This window comes from Phyllostomus hastatus, unplaced genomic scaffold (assembly GCF_019186645.2).
Source record: "Phyllostomus hastatus isolate PE091 unplaced genomic scaffold, TTU_PhHast_1.1 phas_contig_1, whole genome shotgun sequence".
In the NCBI taxonomy this organism is placed as follows: Eukaryota; Metazoa; Chordata; class Mammalia; order Chiroptera; family Phyllostomidae; genus Phyllostomus; species Phyllostomus hastatus.
In genome coordinates, this window is record NW_025333498.1 from 9,610,440 (window position 1) to 9,625,314 (window position 14,875).

General features: G+C 38.6%; 1 pseudogene; it reads left to right on the plus strand.

Moving 5' to 3' along the window:
- The first annotated feature begins 13,857 nt into the window (after positions 1-13,857).
- LOC123809543 lies at positions 13,858-14,310 on the plus strand (annotated as a pseudogene).
- Positions 14,311-14,875: the final 565 nt, after the last annotated feature.

Consider the following 14,875-nt stretch of genomic DNA (forward strand, 5'->3'; position numbering starts at 1 on the left):
CAACAAGCTAACAAGCTGGAGCAAAAGAAAAAAATTACTTTAGTAAAATATACAGATTCTCCTTAAAAATATAATTGGAATTTTAATATCCAGTAGTCTCATTTTAATAAACACATCTCTGGGCTAGAAATTAATTTTAAAGATGAATATTTCTATTCCATAGATTTGTTTTTACAGTAGGAGTCTTGTATGGATTATGTGATCCCCGGCTGTGATTTCATTGATGAACTGGCCCAGAGAGATTGAGTGGCTTGTTAAGGTCAATCAGCTAGTTAGTTCGGATAAGAAGTGCACTCTCCTAGCTGGTTAGATAGGATAAGAAGCTTCCAGATTTGAAATGTCTCTGCCAGCGCTCAAGACATTCTATCCCAAAATATGGCACATTGGCATACTCCTATATTGTAAGCTGAGGAATTTGAGGAATGGCAGGCTTCAGCTGAGAAACTGAAATTAATGTCTAGGACCAAGATGAAGCCTCTCCTGCCTGGGATGCAAACTAAAAGGTAAGACAAAACCAGAAAAAGGGTTGGGGAATGCCAGATTAGGGGGGTGGAGATTGCAATTTTAAATATGGTACCAGGGAGGCTCCACCGAGAATGTGACATTTGAGAACAGGGTGAGAGTTTGAGTCATGCAGATATTAAGGTTAGCGCTTTCCAGGCAGAAGAAACAGCTAATGCAAAAGCCCCGTGATCCGAATGTGCCTGGTGTGTCTGAAAAACAGGAGACTGCCCTGATCAGTGTGGCTCAGTTGGCTGGGTGATGTCCCACAAAGTGAATGGTTGTCAGTTGGATTCCCAGTCAGGGCACATGCCTGGGTTGAGGGTTCGATCCCCAGTTGGGTACAAGTGAGAGGCAAACAATTGATGTTTTTCTCCCTCTCTTTCTCCCTCCTTTCCCCCCTCTCTCTAAAAACAAATAAAACCAGAAAAGGAAGGGAAGGGGAGAGGGAAGAAGAAAAAAAGGGAGAAAGATGCACAAATAGGAGACCTGTGTTGCTTGGCTGAGCAGAGCAAGCAAGGGCAAAAGGGGACAGGGAGAATATGTGGGAGCTTATGGACCAGGGTAAGAATTTTGGCTTTTACTCTGAGGGAAATAGAGCCATTTTGGGGTTTTGAGCAGAGGAGTAACATGACTTCACACTCAAAAGCATCACTCTGGTTATGTAAGAATATATTCTAGAGAAACAAAGGTAAAAATAGAAAAAAAAAAACGGTGGTGGTGGCTGTGGTAATGGTCATAGTGAAAAAGAGCTGAGTTCTAGGAGTTGCAGGTGGGTTTTGTATAGATTATGAGAGCAAAGGAAGAGTCGAGGATAACTCTAAGACTCTTTAGCCTGAACAACCATTGGTTGGAGTTATCAACTGACAAGGTTTCATTTGGATGTGTTAGGTTTCACATGTGTATCAGATATCCCAGTGGAGTTGAATAGGCAATTTACTTTAGGAGTTAGGCATTCAGAAGACACTTACATTCTGGATTTTTAAATTGAGAGATAGCAGCATAGGAATGATATTACAACAAACAAAATAAGTTTAGATAAAAAAAGGAAGACATTCAAGGACTGAACTCTTAGACCCCCAACACTGAGAAGTTGGAAAGATGAGGAGGTGCCTGCCATCCTTTTCCTGGTATCCACTGTGGGGTGCCTGGTATGATCCATGGGGGGTGCCAAATTGTATGACTGAAGAATACGAGGGCCATTAGTTTTGCTCAGTCGTAGTCTAGAGAGGCTCCACCACCTGCCCCACACAACCCTCAGTGACTCAACCCCCAATCAGACTTTGCCAGCTGTGAAGACGTCCTCTTGGAGTCTGGAGGCAACTCCCATGGAAGCTGGCTGGCCCACCACTGCAGCAAACCACTTTGAGCAAGTTCCCAGAAAGACCCCTCTCAGATACAGCTGTTCTGTGGGAGCCAGGAATGCCACAGCAGACTCATCAGCCATTGATTGCCTTCCATGCTGACACAGAGCTACCCTAAGTGGCAGCCTCATGCCAACATTCTGAAAGGAGAATGGAACAAAGATACTCTATGTTTTACTTTCCTACAAATTTATCAGCCTGAAGAAAGGAAGTCAGACACCCGTGTCTAACTTCCCACATACTCTGGAACCAAAAGAAAGTGGTTTTCCACTTTCCTCTGGCAGTCTTCCAGAGCATGGTAGCCTCCTTCTTTTCCTTTGGGTACTAGACCTAACTGCTCAGCTGGAAGAGTGGAAAGGTTGTCTGCTGTTATAGAAGGAAATAGGGGATCTGAGTCCCCTTGGCACAGTGCTAAGTAACAAAAGACTTGGATTGACTTGGAACTAGATATTACTAAAGATGAAAATATATTGGTTTAATTGTCCTAAGGTATTATCCCTTCCAAACCAACTACCACTTGCTACTTGCTCTGTGTAATTTGGAGCTGAGGTGTTTTTTTTTTTTAAAGAAAGAAAAACCTGACTTTCCATTGTAATCTGTAATTAAAAGGGTGGTTTTTTCAAATCAGTATTTCATTCCATGATTGTTTTAGTTGCTCATGTTTTGTTGTTATCACTGACTTTTTTGCTTTAATTATGTACTAAGATGATTTCCCAAAGGATACAACTTTAAAAAAATCAAATCAATCAATAAATATGCTTTACTGCTACCTAAACTATAAATCCTAAATATTATACCAAGTGATTACATTGAGATTATTTATGCATTCACTTTTAAAGGTCACTCCTGTAAATTGAAGGCTTTCTATCAAACTGACATTGCCTGTGTTTTGCTCATCACTGTTTAACCTCTAACGACCTGTTTTCCTCTTTGGAGAAGAAAACCTCATTTGTTCACATTAACACACACAGGTTTGACAGCCAGCGCCAGCAGGGCTTCAACACTTATTAATGCTTAAGTACCACAACCTTACCGAGAACTTTTCTTCTTGTCAAATAACATGCTGAAAACATTACATGAAAAAAATAGCTTCGCCAAAGAGGCTTACTTTAAATTTGTACCTAATGGATCAAAAAATGTCTGCTTCATTGATTGTTCCTCTTCAATTCAAGGTTTAATAGACTTATTCATTAATCACATAGAGTTGTTTTATGAAGGAGAAAGTCAATTCATTTGAGCTAAATGTGCTTTTGTGATTTGAGAACATGAACTTTTGGGGGCTAAGCTACAAATATATTGGAGGTTAGGTAGAATGGCAAGGTAGTAACATTAATGTTTTATAATGGACAAATTTTAAACTGTATAGCAGGAGAAATGTAATGATATTGCATCTGTAACATTCAAAAATTTTATATTTCATTGCAATTCTTATATTGTATCTTATGAGTGGAATTTTTCTATTAATAATTTGTGCTTTATTTTATTTCACACTGAACACAGAAAGATTTTGGAAAATGTTTTCAAACCTAGCCAATCAATGATAAGCATGTAATGAAAACTAAAACTGTTTTACATTTATTAAGTTCTCATCTTCTTCTAAAGGTCCTAAGAACATGAATAACTGATGGTCCTGGCCCTGAGATTATCCCAATTTCTGGTCGTCTGGGGCCAATGGTACCTACACCATAAAAGCATGTCTCTCACTATCCTGGATTCTATTTAGAGCAGATATTTAGTGAACACCTGCTCAAGTATATAATAAACAAAATAGATTTTTTTAGGGATTTCTTAAGGATTTTAAGACCTAGCACATCCAAGAAGCCACTACATGTTTAACAGTTAAATAATAATAGAATGTATTTCCACATAAGTGTTTCAAAACCATATAAGCTGTACTCAAAAGTGACCTCATGTGAAAGTGCTACTGTGGAAGCTCATAAAAACAGACAGTGCTCTGGTTGAGCAGTTGCCTCAGAGGGTCCTGCCGATCTAACGTGAAAACCACCACTGGGAGGAGCATAAACTTGAGCATCAGATAGATCTGGGTTTGACCCAAACTCCACTCCCCACCACTTTTACGGCCCAGAGGGACTGTCTCAAGTCCTTGCCTATAAAATAGGAACAATTATACCACGGTTGCTTTATCAATAGGGGCAGTTGTTTTTTTTTTATGAAGTACCTGACATATGGTAGGTGCTCAAAGTAACTTGAAAGATTCCACTAAAAGGAAGGGACAGAGGAAAGGAATAAACAATTTCCTATTGTGTTATTCGACTGATATTCCATTTCAGTAATTTTCATCCTGCTATACTGTATGTATTTTTAAAAGCTACTTCAAAGGCTTTTGGAGAGGGCCACAGTATACAGACATACACACTATCATAACACAGCTACATTACATTTCCTTCTAACCCTGCACATTCTAGTCCCTGTAAAAATATTTTTCCCCACCTTGGAAAAAAACTCTGTTTCATACAGACTGTGTGTGTGTGTGTTTCTGTTTAGATGAAAGCAGCATTTATCAAGCTTAATAAAAATATAAATGAGAGAATAGGTAGGAAAAAGCATCACTGTCTTTAGCAGGATGCAAAGGACATTATAGCTGAATGGTAATATAGTAGCATCTACGCCAGCAAAGAACCAAAGCTAAAACTTTTAAGGATTTTTTTAAGCTTTAAGGTTTCACATTTTTTTGTACTGTCACAGAATTACTAACCTCAAACTTCTTCTGCTCTAAAAACACTCAGGGAAGGCTGCCTTAGAGCACTTAACCGAAACTACACTTGCTACTCCACCTGAGCCGTAAAGCACCAGTACTTCTCTGCGGCCTGCTTCCACCCTCTAGCAGCAAGGAGGTCCTCAGAGCACGCTGAGTGCAGAGGTTGGAAATGGAATAAAATGCTTTAAACACATTGAGACTTATCCAACTCACTAGCAAAATTATTTGAGAACTGAGCTCTTTATGAAGTAATTTTTAAGTACATAAGCTAAGAGAAAGCCTGCTTTTAACAATACTGAGAAGAGCTTACTTAGCATGTACAGTACTATTGAATTTACTGCATGTCATGTGCTATTCTAAGCCCTTTATATCTATTTATTTAATGAACTCTTTTGATAGTCCTATGTGATAGACATAAATGTTATCTCCCACGATCAGATCATGTACCTAGTGGGTACAAGAATCTGTATCTGGAGTCCACACTCTTCATTACATTAAACTTTCATTTTCCTCTGTTTGGGAAATATGTATTATTTTCTGAAGCATTAGGGTGTGTTTTTATGGATGTAGGTGATTGAAGGTGGGATAAGGAAGAGATGTGCCTTTTGGAGGAAACACGACCTTTTGTCACCACATAATTTTTGATACCTTGAATCTAAATTACCCAAGAAAGTACTTGTAACTTTTTTTAGTGTCTATATATGTTTCCATGTAAGCATACTTTGGGTAATTATATTTAGGTGTGAGCTATGTATCAATTATTAGTTGTCACAGTAATGCTACATAATAAACTATCCCAAAATGTAGAGTGTTAAAATAACAACCATTTATTGTTTCGCCTAAGTCTGTCAGTCAGCTAGGCAGTTCTAGTCTCAGCTTTTCCTCACTCAGGCAGTCACCTGTGGGCCAGGTAGGCAACTCTGCTGATCCCACCAGGTTTGGGTTGATTCAAAATATCTGGGATCACTGAGCTTTTTCCTACCTATTCTCTCAGTGTCTGTTAGGCTTACCCAGGCTAGTTCTAATCCTGATGGCAGTGTTTTGAGAGAGAAAAGAGCACAAGGCTTCTTGAGGCTTAGACTTGGGACTTTCACACTATTTCCATTAATTCCATTGACCAAAGCAACTCACTAGATCATCCCAGATTCCAGGGGTTGGGAACTGAACCCCACTTTGTGATGCAAGAAGCTGCAAAGTCACATTGCAAAGGGAAATGGTCACAAGGTGAATAACTAGGCTTTTTTGGTGATTTATCTGTCATTTCACACACTATTTCATTTTTGTGCCATCTTGAAACATTCTAATATATGGTCAATTCCCAATAATTTCCAAGTATATAGGAAATATGCAACGAGAAACTATATTCAATGTCATAAAACAATCTTATGCAACTTAAAACAACAGAGATCATACAAGAGCATTCTCAGATCACAGAACCAAAAATCAGTATCTGGTTCTGTGATTTCTCTTAGAGAAATCAGTTTCTCTAAGAGAAAGGTATCTGGAAAATCCTCAAATTCATGAAAAGTAAACAACACATTTCTGAATAACCCACAGGTCAAAGAGAAAGCCTAACATAAATTTTAAATTACTTTTAACTTAATGAACATTAAAATACAGTAGTATTTTACAGTGGTCTCCCTCTCATCCATGAGGAACGTGTTCCAACAACCCCCTGGATGCCTGAAACCATGGATAGTACTGCCCCCTATTTATAACACAATTTCCTCCTACATACATACATACATACATACCTATGATGCAGTTTAATTTAGAAATTCAACAAAGATTAACAATAAATAACTAATAATAAAATAAAGCAATTCTAACGAGACACTGTAATAAAAGTTAATGTGAATGTGGTCTCTCTCAAAATATCTTATTTTGGCCCTTGCCAGTGTGGCTCCATTTGAGAGTCATCCCTACACCCTAAGGCTGGGGATTCGATTCCCGGTTAGGGCACAGACGTAGGTTGCAGGCTTGATTCCCCGATGTTTCTCACATGGATGTTTCTCTCTCTCTAAACTCAATAAACACATTTAAAAATTTTTTTTAAATATCTTATTTTTCTGAACTCACCTTGTCACTGAAAGGAACCACTTTTACCGCTTCTCTTGGCTATCCAAATTGCCAGAACCACTGCTTTTCCACTTTGGGGCACTACCTAAAATAAGTGACTTGAACAGAAGCACTGTGATACCAAGACAGTCCATCTGATAACTGAGAAGGCTACTCAGTGACTTAAGGGCCAGGAGCTATGGGCCAGGTGGAGACACTGATGAAAGGATGATTTACATTCTGGGAGGGGCTGGACAGAGAGAGCAAAACATCACGTGAGATTTCATCACGCTACTCAAAACACTGTACAATTTAAAACACATGGTTTATTTCTGGAATTTTCTATTTAATAGTTTCTAACCAAGGTTGACCACGGGTAACTGAAACCATGAAAGGCAAAATCGCAGTTAAGTGGGCACTAATGTACAGCGTTTCAAAATTTGTAGAATACAAATTTGATATTCTACAGACCTACCTTAGCTAATGCTGTCTGGCTTGCATAATGACAATGGAGTCTGGGTCCCCCAAATAATTCCCTGAGTGAAGCCTCTGGATTCATTTTTCTTAAGTTTACCCCAAATTTTACAAGTCCTCAGTCTTCTTTATTTTATTCATGTTTTTTTTAAATTATTGATTTTGAGAGAGCAAGAAAAAATAGAGAAGCACACTGATTTGTTCCACTTATTTATGCATTCATTGGTTGATTTCTGTATGAGTCCTGATCAGAGATCGAACCTGCAACCTTGGTGTATCTGAACAATGCTCTAACCAACTGAGCTACTCAGCCAGGACAATCTCCTTTATTTTCAGTACTTGATAGTATTAATTCTTCTTTCCTAATTAGTCAAAATATTAATCATTAATATTTCAAAAGCTTTAACTTAAATCTGACAATGTCACATTTGAGTTGGGTTTTCAATGGCAATGGGAACTTGCTGCTATAAGATGCATTAGGTTAAAGATTTAATGTGAACAGATTTTACTGATCCTTAGAGAACCAATTGCCTTAATGTTTGGTGCAATGTTCAATGCATAAGTGAACTTCATCTCAGGTAGAGTAACATCATATTTTTTAGTTCACAAATTACTATGGATGCAGCATATTTATATTGTGCCCAGCATTTTACTACAAAGAGGATGTGTCCTGTCCAGAAGCATGGAAGTTTCTCACTAAAAATGTTTACATACCGCCGCCTGCACTTCTGTTTGGAAGAAAGCTGCTTCTCCAGATCTCACCCCGAGGCAGTACAAGTCAATTCCTTCCTGTTTGTCCCTGGTGTCTTCTGAGCTGCTGCCCTAGGGCTGGAGCTCAGAATTATTACAGCAGCTCTCAACTGGCACTAGTGCATTTCTGTACTCCACAGCCTTGGGAAGCTAGCGACCTACACCAGACATCACAGGTATGAAGGGTGCCGGAGGCCTTCAGAGAAAGGAAAATCAAGGATCCTGAGGGTAGTGGCATAGGACTTCATTGGCAAAGTGGGACTCGAATTCATCTTTGAAATATTAGAATTCAGACATTTGCAAGTGGAAAATAATATGGCAAATGTCAAGGTTGGGTATTTCCAAAGTTCTCCAGTCTTGACAGACTAGATGTCCTACTGAATTTGTCATGGATGAAATGTGACCCTCAGAAACCTGATCATGTGAGCACAATGAGTTCTTCACATAGAGGCAAGTGCATAGCAGCCAACCTCAGGACATTGATGTCCAAAGTTGGAAGAGATCAAAGAACCATTTTTAAACAATTAAACTTTTTATTTTGAGATAATGATAGATTCACATGTAATTATGAGAAATACTAGAGATTCCATGTACCTTGTACCCAGTTTCTCCGATTGTAGCATCTTGCAAAACTTCAGTGCAAAACCACTCCCTGTATATTGACATTAATAGTCAAGATGCAGGGCATTTGCATCACCAAACCACACCTCATGTTGTCCTTTCAGAGCCACACCCTCTCTTCCCTCTTGTACCCGCGCCCTCCTTCTTTGTAATGTCCGGCAACCCCTAATCTGCTTCCCATTTCTGTAATTTTGTCATTTCTAGTATACCATACAAATGAAATCATACAGCTTTATAACCTTTTGTGACTGGCCTGCTTCACTCAGGATATTTCTCTGGAGACTCACCCAGGTTGTGGCATCAGTAGCATGCTCCTTTTTATTACTGACTAGTAATGTACCACTGTTTAACCCGTTGAAGGACATCTGGGTTGCTCTAGGTTTTAGCTACTGCAAATAAAGCTTCTACAACATTTTTTTAGAAAAAGAATCTATTAGAAACTGCTCAGGCCTATTTTCAGCCTTTCTGCATATTGGCCCAGAGGTTTTCCTTAGTCTTTTCCCACAGCTGTAACTTCTTAATCCATAGTTGATTGGAAGTCTGTGGTCCCAGGTTGAAATGTGTTGTCTCACATGGAGCTGGGTTTTATTCAACTACTATTCCAATACAAATTTAGAAGACAGTTATTAATTGATGATTGATTCACAAAACTCATATGCTGCTGCTGCCTGAGCAGCCAAAATGGAATACTGAGGAAAATAGACACAAATTTTAAGAAACATTGACACAAAAGCTTAAAGACAATAATATTGTTTTATCTCTCACTTAATCTTTAATAACTTTAGTTTTAATGAGGACTTAGTCTGTGGGAAGGAAAAACTCAAAAATAGAGAAATACAGTAGAGGGATTAGGATTATCTTAAGAGGTAATTCAGGCTTGGCTTTGCTAATAGGGATTAATTTTTCCCTAAATGAATTAAATAACTTTGTATTTATTGAATTATTCTAAATCATATTAATCTGAATTCCTGGAGAATATATATATTCAGAAAGTGTAAAGGCTTTTCAAACTGTCAAAATGTAGGATACCAACATCTTTGGGAGCCAGTATGCTGCCCATCACAGGTGTCTGATATCAAGGATATAAATTACTCAGCCTTTTAACTACCAGAGCTGAAAGGTGATTACCCTAAGAGATTATAAAAACCACTTGTGTTGTCAACAGATTACAGAAATTTACATAAATAAAAAGGACATAATTCATATCATGATACACTTCTACTCAAAAGTATCCAGTCACTCCGTTTCAAAGTGTATTCGTTTTCTATTACCGTCAAATCAAATTAACAGAAACTATTTTACAGACCCCACAGGTCAGAAGTCCAGCGAGCTCAGATGAGTCTGCTTACAGTCACACAAGGCCAAAATCAAGGACACTCGAGTGGAGAATCAGTTTCACTGCTCGTTTTGGTTGTTGGATTCAGTTTTCTGCCATTAGAGAACAGCTGTCTGCCATTGTAGGACAGTTGTCTCTGTTTCCTTGCTGACTGCCAGGTGAAAGCTGTTCCCACATTCCTGGGGCTCTGTCTCTGACTTAGGGGAATTGCTCCAAGTTTGAGGGCTAATGTGACTACACTGGACCCACCTGAATAATCAATGATAATCTCTCCATCTCAAGGTCTATATTGTTCATCATATCTGTGGTTCCCTTTCCACAGAATGTAACATATGCACAGGTTCTGGGATGAGGACATTGACATGGCTGGGGGCCATTATTCTGCCTACCACAAAGAGTAAAAGCCAAAATATTTATAAAGGTTTTGAAGATCCCATGTGATCTAAGCCCCCACTCCCTCTCATCTCTCTTCCTATGCCTCTTCCCCTTGCTCTCACCTCTAGCCTCCTTCATGCCATTCCTTGAACACACCAGATAAACTCCTGCCTTGGTCCTTGCTGTCCCCTCTGCCTGGAATGCTCTTCCCCAGATTCCACTCTGCAAACAACGTCATTCCCTCTAAGTTTTTGATCATATCTCGCCTTCTCAGTGAGGCCTATCACGAGTGCCCTGTTTAATATTCCAAGATTTCTGACCACTTTTGCCCATAGCACCTATTGCCACCTTACTCCGTAACTTACTTACCATGATTATGTCCTGATGTTTCTTTCTGCTAACATGTTACCTCCACAGAGGTGGGGACCTGTCTACTCCTCTGATGCATCCAAGGCCCTAGCGCATACTGGGAGCTCAATAAACATTACTTGAATTGGTTGTAGAACAGTTTTCCAAATACTGAGTGATTTGGGGGATTACAAGTAAATACAACCGACGTTCTTTTTGTAGGTCATATAAACAGTAGAGCTGCTTGAAATACTGAACTGTATCTTCTTGATCTTTACTAATATCTTCTGTTTAAATCAATGACCCAACTCAGTGTTCCCATATTTCAATTCAAGATCAATAACCCTTTCATTCTGGCTCAAAAGAAAACTCTGAAAAAGAAAAATGACTTATTTATACCTGTCCACTTACTCAAAATTTTTTTTGATCCTTTATGATAAAAATAAATATGTACAGTAAGACTAAAATCAAGCCTCAAAAAAAAAGGCAGAAAGGAACAAAGATATAAAAAAGTTGTCAATATTTCCAAAAACGTAAAGACAACAAATGCTTTTTATCTGACTTTCCAGCTTCCTCTGAAGTTTTTCATGTTGGACACTTCTGAGAGTCACCACCAGATGGAGGTACATCTGCAGTTTGAGTTACATTCCTGATGTATTAGGAACATGAACAGTTTTCAATAATAAAAAATCTATTTCAATTCCATTCGAAACTTCCCTTCAAAAACTGATTCTGCAAGATTTTTAATAGCTACTTCTAAGAAACCAAAAGAGACAGACAGTTGAAGTTTATAAAATATCTTCCACTGAGTAGTCAAGAAATAACCTGATAATTTAAGATGTGACCCAAAGTCTCCAAAGGAGCCTGTTTTACTGACCCATCTCTTAGAAAACAGCTGAGTCTCTCCAGTGTCACTGTCCCTGCTCCTGCACACACACCCTGATGTTTCTCCCAGCTGGCAGAAACTTGGAGCTAAAACGGATACACGTGTCCTCTGAGCCAGAGATGCCTTTTTGTCTCAAGAATTTCCCTAAGCCTAAGTAAGCCTAGATAATAAGTGTTAGCACAAACTATATGAAGAATTCAGCAAACTTTAATAATATTTAAGTACTCATGATTAACAAATGTTTGAAGTGATTTATGTTAATATAATCCTTCGTATACTATAAATTTTATGTAAATTTTATTATGGCCAAAATAATTCATTTATTTGGTTATAAGTTGTTCATTATGCTTTTTAAAACACATTCTTTTACAATTGGAATCCAAAAGTCATTTCAAGCACTTCCGTACTCCAGCACATCTTAAATTTAACTGATTTAAAAATCAAATAACCTAATTATTAAATAAAATATGCCATAATTGCACAACACACTCTAAAGTAAAGAATCTTGGTTTCTGCCCTATTGCCACAGGTATACATCAAAGTGACCTTAGGCAAACCATTGATGTATTCTATGTTATTATCCTCTGTTCCAGTTGCTTTGCAACCTACCACCTGTTTTAAAGCTTAGTAGCTTAAAACCACTACCATTTTATTATAGCTCAAAATCTCGTGAAGAAGAAAGTAAGGCAAGGCTTGGCTGGGTAATTCTCCAGTTCCACATAATATGAATGGGCTCCTGGTGATACTGAGCTGGCAGCTGAGCTGGGCTTAACCGGTCTGTGACATGTTTGGTGCCTTGGTCAACAGGAAGGCTGGGTTCAGTGGAGTCCCTTTCCCACCACATGTAGCCTCAGATTCTTCCCATCTCTCCCACAGATCAGGACTACAAGAGACCAAGGCTGAAGTCACTTGTCCTCTTTTACAGGCTATTTCTGGAAATGGCATAGCATCACTTCCCCTATACTATAGTGGTTAACACACACACACACACACACACACACACACACACACACACAGAAATAGATCCTGTCTCTCAAGGGGAAGGAATGTCAAAAACAGACATTCAGTCAGAAATAAAGGATACACTAATTGAAATAAAGAACAATTTACAGGGAAACAACAGTAGAGTGGATGAAGCCAAGAATCAAATCAATGATCTGGAACATAAGGAAGCAAAAACAACCAATCAGAACAAGAAAAAAAAAGTATTCCCCCCCCCCAAAAAAAAAACAAGAATAGTGTAAGGAGTCTCTGGGGCAACTTTAAGCACTCCAACCTTCACATCATAGGGGTGCTAGAAGGAGAAAGAGGAAGAGCAAGAATTGGAAATTTATCTGAAAAAATAATGAAAGAAAACATCCCTAATTTGGTGAAGGAAATAGACATACAAGTCCAGGAAACACAGAATCCCAGACAAGGTAGATGCAAAGAGGTCTACTGTAAGGTACATCATAATTAAAAAGCCAAAGGTTAAAGATAAATAGAGAATCTTAAAAGCAGCAAGAGAAAAGCAGTTAGTTACCTATAGGGGAGTTCCCATAAGGCTGTCAGCTGATTTCTCATAAGAAATTTTGCAGGCTAGAAAGGATTGGCAAGAAATGTTCAAAGTCATGAAAAGTGGAGACTTACACCCAAGCTTGTTCTACTGAGCAAGGGGCAGATAAAGAGTTTCCCAGACAAGAAAAAAACTAAAGGAGTTCATTATCACCAAACCATTATTTTATGAAATGCTAGTGGGACTTATTTTTAAAAAGATCAAAACTATGAACAATAAACTGGCAATAAATACATATATATGAACAATTGAATCTAAAAAACAAACTAAGCAAACAAAAAGAACAGATAGGATCATGGACACAGAAGCATTTTGATGGTTGCTAGATGGAAGGCGGGTATGGGGAAATGGGTGAAGAGGTGAGAGGATTAAGAAGTACAAATAGGTAGTTGCAGAATAGTCATGGGGATGTAAAGTATAGTGTAAGAATGGGAGTAGTCAAAGAACTTATACTCATGACCCATGGACAACAGTGTGGGGACTGCCTGAGGGAGTAGAGGGTGCTGGATGGACGGGCGCAAAGGGGGAAAAATTAGGACAACTGCATAATAATTAATAGCATAATCAGTAAAATATGATTCAAAAATATTTGCAGCCATCTTTAATCTATCACATGCTCTTTTTTTAAAATGAAGCTAATTACCAAGCATATTAATTACATTTGCAGACTACTTAGTAAGTTAACATTTGATGGGTGCTTAGTACATGTCAGGCAGTATTCTAAAAATATTTACTGCATTCATATTGGATCTTGCAATTCTATGAAGAAAACACTATCATTGGCACCATTTTATTGTGAGGCTGAGACACATGAGAAAAAGGTTAAGCAGCTCTCTCTTCCTCGGCGCTGCCTATGGAGGTAGCAGCCATCTCCTACTCGGCACCATGGCAGCCCTCAGACCCCTTGTGTAACCCAAGATTGTCAAAAAGAGGACCAAGAAGTTCATTTGGCACCAGTCAGACCGTTATGTCAAAATTAAGAGTAACTGGCGGAAATCGAGAGGCATTGACAATCGGGTGTGCCGAAGATTCAGGGGCCAGGTATTGATGCCTACCATTGGTTATGGGAGCAACAAGAAAACATAGCACATGCTGCCCAGTGGTTTTCGAAAGTTCCTGGTCCATAACGTCATGGAGCTTGAAGTGCTGCTGATGTGCAACAAATCTTACTGTGCTGAGATTGCTCACGTCTCCTCAAACAATCACAAAGCCATTGTGGAAAGAGCAGCCCAGCTGGCCATCAGAGTCACCAATCCCAATGCCAGGCTGTGCAGTGAAGAAAATGAATAGACAGATTGTGTGCACATTGTATTTGTGTTAATATTAATACAACCTTAAAACCTTAAAATTCTGCAAAAAAAAAAAAAAGGTTAAGCAATCTATGCAAGGTTGGATAGCTAGTAAACAGATGAGTTAAAAAGTCTCACTCCAAAATCATGCTCTTAATCATTATAGAGTGCAAATTCTAAGATTCCATGAACTTTAACCACTACTTTTATTCTTTGTTTACTTACATTTTAGAGAAAGGGGAACTGAGGGAGAAAGAGAGGAAGAAAAACATCAATGTGAGAGAGAAACATCAACTGGCTGCCTTCCACACACCCCCCAACTGGGGAACAAACCTACAACCCAGGCATGTGCCCTGACCAAGAATCAAACCCATGACCTTTCAATTTGCTGGATGATGCCCAACCAACTAAGCCACACTGGCCAGGGCTTAACCACTACTTTAAATTAATCTGGTAGTAAGTGATACAGTAATCTAAACTGCATAAGTGATCAGAATGCTTACTGCAATTAATGTAAAGACATCAAGTCAAGAAAATGAGTATTACAGTCAGAGAGCTATCCACTTAGGAAAGTATTTAAAATTATGTCAAAGGGATTA